Below are 6,781 nucleotides of genomic sequence, written 5' to 3' on the forward strand. Positions count from 1 at the left end.
TCAAATTAGGTCGGATGTATGCATCTAGAAATCTATCCATTTCTTCTGGATTTTTCAGGTTTTAGAATATAAGTTTTCTAAGTATTCCCTCGTGAGCCTCTGAATTACACTTGTCATATACCCTTTTTCACATCTAACTTTGTTCATTTGGGTCTTCTTCCTTCTTTTGTTTAACTTGGCAAAGGGTTTGTCAATTTTGTTTATCTTTTCAAAGAACCAACTTTTTGTTTCATTGATTCTTTGTTTTTTTTTTTTTTTAGTATCCATTTCATTAATTTCTTACTTAATATTTATTATTTCTTTTTACCTACTAATTTTATAAAAATATGGAATTTACATTTCTTCCTTGTACAGGAGCCATGCTAATCTGTTCTGTATTTTTGCAATTTTAGTATATGTGCTACTGAAGCAAGCACAGGATGGTTATTTCTCAAAAACTATATTGAATGATAAGAACAAGCTACAGAAAGAAATTAATTTTATCTTCTAATTTATGTAAAAGTTAAAGCACAATGCATGCATTTACACATGAACATATAGACATGAAAAAAGTTCTTCTACTTGAGTAAAGAAAACTAGCTTTTCTCCTCTAGCTCACTTTACCTGCACTATTTCTTACTTACCATCCCACCTACAGAAAATCATTTTATTCCAGGGATAATTTTTTTCATACTTTACTTGCTGCTTGCCCAGTTGAATTTAGTATGTGTGTATATTTGTGAGTGTGTGTGAATGAGTGTGTAGGTGTGCATGTGTGTGTGTGAATGTGTGCTCCTGTGTGTGTGGTATATGCATCTTATATAGCTTCCTATGAGAAGATTAATTTTCAGTTTAAACCCCTTATTTAGTATTTCTCTCATAAAGGAATAAGCTAGCAACTGTTTTTCAGAAAATATTATAAACATGGCTCTACAAGTCATTGATTCATTAAAATCCAGCTCAAGAATGAATCTGGCCTCAGTTTCTTTCTTCCTGCCTATTCTTAGAACTCCATTTTCTTTTCCAAAAATTTGTTCTACTTTTTTTAAATTTCCATTTCTCTCCCTTTCAAGACATCTTCCTTGTTCTTTCAGTCTTTTATTGAAACACAATCATGTAACCAATTATTAGAATAGAAATTATTCCATCAAGACATTAAGACATCAAGATTTTCTCACCTTTACCTAATATTTAGCATTTGTGTACAGTTTTGAGGGCTGACAAAATGCTTTCTTCAGAATTCTATTTCCCCACTCACAGAGCCTACTCTTTAGCAGCCATTCATCCTTCTTATCCTTTCCTATTAGTTGTTCTTTGCTTTTGAATCTGATCGCTGAATCCTATTATGGAAATTACTGCCCCTGCTTTGAATGTCTTAATCCCTGGAGGCTGGTCAACCCCTCCCAACATCCAACAGGAAGGAGAAAGGAACAAAGAAGCAAGAAATCTGAGACCTCTACTTTTCTTCACCTCTCTTTGGAGTACTACAGATGTATCACTTTGCAAAGCAAAAATCAAATGCTTCAGGTCCCTATTAGCTTTGCCAGGGGAGTCAATTCAGATTCAATCAATTATGCACACCACGTCATATTTTAGCTAATAACAACCCAAGTTCATGCAGTGCTGAAAGAATGCTGGGCTTCTCTACGGTGCTGTTGTCCAAATACTTTTCCTTCCTAATGTGAAAAAAAAATCAGATAAGTGTTCAGTAGCCTTGTTAACCCCTTTCCAAAGACTGGAAACCTTTCTTTTAAGAAGACACTGCCATACTGTTGTCATGGATTCAAAACTCCAGTCAGCTGTGTTAGTTTTAACATATTTCCTAGAAGTTACAGCAGATTCACACAGGCTGATGAGAGGTGGTTCAAGATCCCATAGCAGGCAAACACAAGTGGAAAATCAGGTTAACAAATGCAACTTAAGTTGCCTCTATTCATGGGATGCAAACTTGTGTAGTCCTTGCTCTTCCTGAAAGGTGGAGTACTTTTTAAAAAATGGAGTTTATTTTATGGATACCTGTGGGTCAGAACTACAAAAGCACATCTCCATCTCTTCTTGCTGGATACATGATCTGTTTTTGTGCTGTCTCAATCTCTCTTGATGTGCCTGTGCTCTCTTTCTACTAATATCAATTAACTGGCTGATGTTCTCCATTTGTCCACCCAAATTCCAGAAAAAGCTAATCTCACTGTGTTAGCTCCTTAACATTTCCTCATTCACTCAATATTCTTTGCACTGAGAGCAGATATTTTAGGCTTATTCTAAAATGCTAGATACCTATTTTCTTGGTATGACCAGTAGCCAGTTCTGTGCAAATAAAAAAATAAATAAATGCAAATTTAAAAATAAGTGGTGATATACTCACCCCTTTTAGAGAGAGAGAGAGAGAGAGAGGAAGAGAAGGAGTGGGAGAGAGAGACAGAGAGACAGAAAGAGAGAGAGAGAGAGAGAGAGAGAGAGAGACAGAGAGAGAAGAGGGAAGAGAGAAGAGAGAAGGGAGAAGGAGAAAGAGAGAGATGTGAGAATTAGATACTGACCTAAACACTTTACTTGTTTACTACATTATTTTCTACTCTTACCTCTCAGACTTTTTGACACATTGAAATTGTTCTTAACAATTGAATTTTCTAATCAGGTAACCTATCCTTCTTCTTCCAGTTTTTCTGTTGTGGTTTGATGGTGTCCCACAAAAGCTGGTATATTAGAAAGTGAATTCCTAGATTCCTACGTTGACAGAATTAGCAAGAGGACTTTTAATAGGTGATGAAGCCAGGATGACTCAGCCCTCAAGATTGGAGGAAGGCCCTTATCACTGGAAGGAGTGAGTTGTTGGGGTTTCTTACAACAGCAAGTTCTGCTTCCTGGGCTTTCTCTTGCTCCTATTCTCTTGTTCACTCATGGGCTCCTCCCATGACCTGTGATGCCCTCTCCCTGAAGCAGGAAGACCCTGACCAAGGGACAGCACCATGGTATTGGACTTTCCACCATACTGAATTATGGGGAATAAATTTCTTTTCTTTATAAATTAGTCAGCCTTTAGTATTTTGTTATAGCAGCAGGAAAAGTACTAAGGTACTTTCTGACCTCTCTGAGCATCAAGCGGCCGTCACCTGATGATAAGCATTTTAAGCAAGCTGTGCCTCCATTATTGCATCCCTTACTCCCTTCTCTCATTTTAAGATACTGACAAGGTAGAATCTATCCATAATGAGATATCTTATACTCCTCCTTTCTACTTCAGAGTTTGTTTTTCTTAAACCAACCAACTAGTTTTCTATTTTTTTTTTGTTTTGGTTTTCATTTCAAATACATATATATATATATATACCGTTAATGTTTTTGGAAACTAACCTTTAAACCTGGACCTATTTTTTTTTCTTTTCCTTAATATTTCCAGGAGGCCATCCATTTGATTAGTTTCTCTATAACTTGTCTTTTCTATTTTATAATTAGTCTTTCTCAAACTTCTTTTAATCTGATCATTTTCTCTCACTCTAAAAAAACAAAAAAGAAAATCAAAAATAAAGAAAAAAGAAAGATAAGAAAAGAAAAATGTTTGTTTTGACCCTTCTCAAACTACTGTGTCCTTCCCTTTAGTCCCTCATTGCTATACATGAGGAAGTATGGCTTAAACTTACTGTTCCTGCTATGTACACATGGTCTGTCCTCCTTAACCTGCTTCAGCCTGGTGTTCCCACCACTTTATAAATGAATTCTCCAAGCGGGCTCACAGACGTCCAGTGTGCACTCTTAAGTTCTTATCTTATTTCTCAACCAGCCAAAACCTTCTAGAATAGAACTATGTAAGGGATTCTGTGATGCTCTACATTTGAATAAATGACTGCATTTAATTCTCACAAATAAGTTAGTATTACGCCCATTATATAAAAGAAGAAACACTGGCTCAGAGATGTCAAATGACCTGCACAAGTGCTACAAGGAGTAAGTGGCAAAGCTTTTCTCAGGTACCATTCTGTGGAGCCCATTGGTATTTAAAACTGTGGGAACGCCTTCCTTTATATGGCCTGATGCTTTGGGATGGATCTTCTGTATCCCACAGTCGGTAACCACTGGATCTCATCATTTGCCTCTTCTACCTCTTCCTTCTTACCCTGTAATGTAGGCTTTTACTGATGTTTCAGTGGCTGTATCTTCAGGATTTTGTTTTCCTTCTTGCATCTTCTTCCTGAGAAACAAACTTACTCATGTGACTAAGATTTCCCAATATATTTGGAACTCTGACATTTCTGGGTCCATCCAATTTCTTCAGCTTCTATCCAAACATTTCTACATGGATATTGTATTGGTACCATAAATTTCACATATCCGTATACAAACACATGATCTCAGCTTACAAAAGTAGCAAAAGCCAACAAAAGAACTCTTCCTATGTTCATTTATCTTGGTGAACTGCAACTATAATATTAACAAATTTATAGTTATCATTCTTTCTATCCAACCAGGAGTCCAAGTTATTTTGACATTTTGTATTCTTTCAGTGTCTCATCATAAAGGTCTATGATTTCTACCTTTAACGTTGCTTTAGAGTGTCTTATTCTCACTGTCCTAGCACAGGTCCACACCACTTCTTGCGCAGATTATTCCAGTCCTTCGTGATGGGTCATTTTGCTTTATCCTTCTCTTTCACTGATACATCTGTTATCTGATATGGCTATGTTTAAAGATATTAGATGTCACCCAATATTTATATAAAAGTTGTCAAATTCCTTTCTTATCTGTCAATATATGCCATCCACTACCTAGCTTCGACATACTTTTATGGAATCATAATCCATTGGTTCTTATCGTATGACTTTGTTTTTATTCAACTGAGCAATTTATAATGCTAGTCACAACAATCACATCTTCATTTCTGGAACTATCCGAACTCTCCATGCAAAAAATTTCTCTACCCTTCAGTACTCAAATCAATACCCACTTTCCATTTTCCTACTTGGTCTATTTTCAAAACTACTAAAATAAACGGGAAACTGAGGACTGCTTAACTATTATTTCACAACCAAGAAAAATATTTTTTTTATATCAATAAGCCTCAGATTCCCTGGAATTTGGTAACAGGTATGAATAAACAACTGTTTTAGGAGAGAAAAGATAAACATTTCCATTTAGAAACTAGGGTTGTACCTACCTGAAAGAAATTGTCTGCCTTCGCCAAGTCTTATGAAATGCAAATTTCTCCATCGTCCTGGAGTGGGCTCCTGATCACCAGTAGACTTCCTGATTCCCAGATCCTTGCTAAGGGCTTTCCTTTCTTTGATTTATATCAGCTTTCGAGTCTAAGATACTGATCTCACTTGTTCTCTTCTCCGCCTTTGTTTTGTAGAGTTCTGGAAATTAGCCATAATAGTTGGTAATATTAGAGTCTTTAAATTGCAGTCTCAAACACTTGACCCAGTAGACTTGGTTAAACAGTGTTATCTCACAGATTTCATGTCCACTTGGAAGTACAGGATGTAACCTGACTAAATAGAGTCTTTGAAGATATAATTAGTTAAGATCAGGTCATACTGGATTAGTGTAGGCCCTAAATCAATGAGTGATTTCCTTATAAGCAGGCTATGTGAAGAAAAAGAGACCTACAAGGAGAACTCCCCCTGAAGATGCAGGCAGAGTAGAGCAATGGGTCCAGGAGCCAAGGAACACCAAGAATTGATGCCAACAACCAAAAGCCAGGAGAGAGGTATGAGGCAGGTTCTATCTGAAGACAACTTGATTTTGGACTTCTAACCTCAGAAAATGGAAGGGAATAAACTCTGTGTTTTAAGTCACACAATTTGCATCTATATTTTACAGTAGCTCTAGGGAAGTAATACATCCAGTTAATTTATGGCATTAGAAAATGGACACCTAAGGTTGCAAACTTGTTTGGGTTCCCTTTCTTAAAAAAGTTCTTGACATATCACAAAATGTTGCCATCATGCACTTTGGGTAATCGACTTTTGAAAGTTGCCCTGAGAGACCCCTGGCCTGGCCTGTCTCTTTTATTTCTCCACAGGACTCTTTTCCTTTCCTCGGTCAGCATGACAACACTTGAACTCTTCCAGGAGAATATGCTTCTGAAGCTTTTGTGAGTTTCAATCTGGGCATCAAAAGCCAACCATCTTCTAAACTTTATTTGTTTTTCTTTAACCTGTTATGACCTTATAACACCCCCTGCCTCTACTATCCCAAGGAACATTCTGCCTTACTTTGGAGCTATTTACACAAGCATTTTGCATGCCCCTCCAACAAGTGATTAAAACTCTCAAAGGCAAACACTGACTTTCATTCATATTGGCATACAACACAATGCCTTCACTAACAGACTCATTCAGTACTCCTCTATTTCCAGCCCACAATATAACAAGAATATGTCAAATTACTTAATAGGTGTTTGGTCAACATGCCTTGGATCAAAATAAATGATGTCTGAAGCCTCCCTTGTCTTCATTTTAGCCTGTTGAAAAATGAACCTAGACTTTTCCTTGCTTTCGCTTAGCTACACTTCTGGTTAAATTATTTGATATCAGACACCACTGACATCCCATCTTTTCCTGTGAAACAGGAAACACCACCAAGAATTGCTTAATCTAAACCCTTACACTTCTAAATCTCAAAGAACAGAGAGCAAAGGAAGCTGGAAAGAGGCCAGAAGAGACCAACTTTCTTCTCTCGTTCTGTATTGTACCCCTTATTTTTATCTTCTTTGCCCTACCAGGTGGTTAAAGAATTTTCTATTTTCTTCAGAATGGAAAAGAAAGTAGGAGTTGGAATTAGGTGAAAATTGTTGAAAGGTTTCCTG

The 6,781-nt window shown here is 36.8% G+C and overlaps 1 non-coding gene across 1 annotated transcript; it reads right to left on the reverse strand.

Annotated features, from left to right (window-relative positions):
• Positions 1-309: 309 nt before the first annotated feature.
• On the reverse strand, positions 310-416 carry LOC141414324 (U6 spliceosomal RNA). Its single transcript, XR_012439384.1, has one exon. It is a non-coding gene; the product is annotated as a U6 spliceosomal RNA (small nuclear RNA).
• Between the last annotated feature and the right edge of the window lie 6,365 nt (positions 417-6,781).

This window comes from Castor canadensis, chromosome 11 (genome assembly GCF_047511655.1).
Source record: "Castor canadensis chromosome 11, mCasCan1.hap1v2, whole genome shotgun sequence".
Lineage (NCBI taxonomy): Eukaryota > Metazoa > Chordata > Mammalia > Rodentia > Castoridae > Castor > Castor canadensis.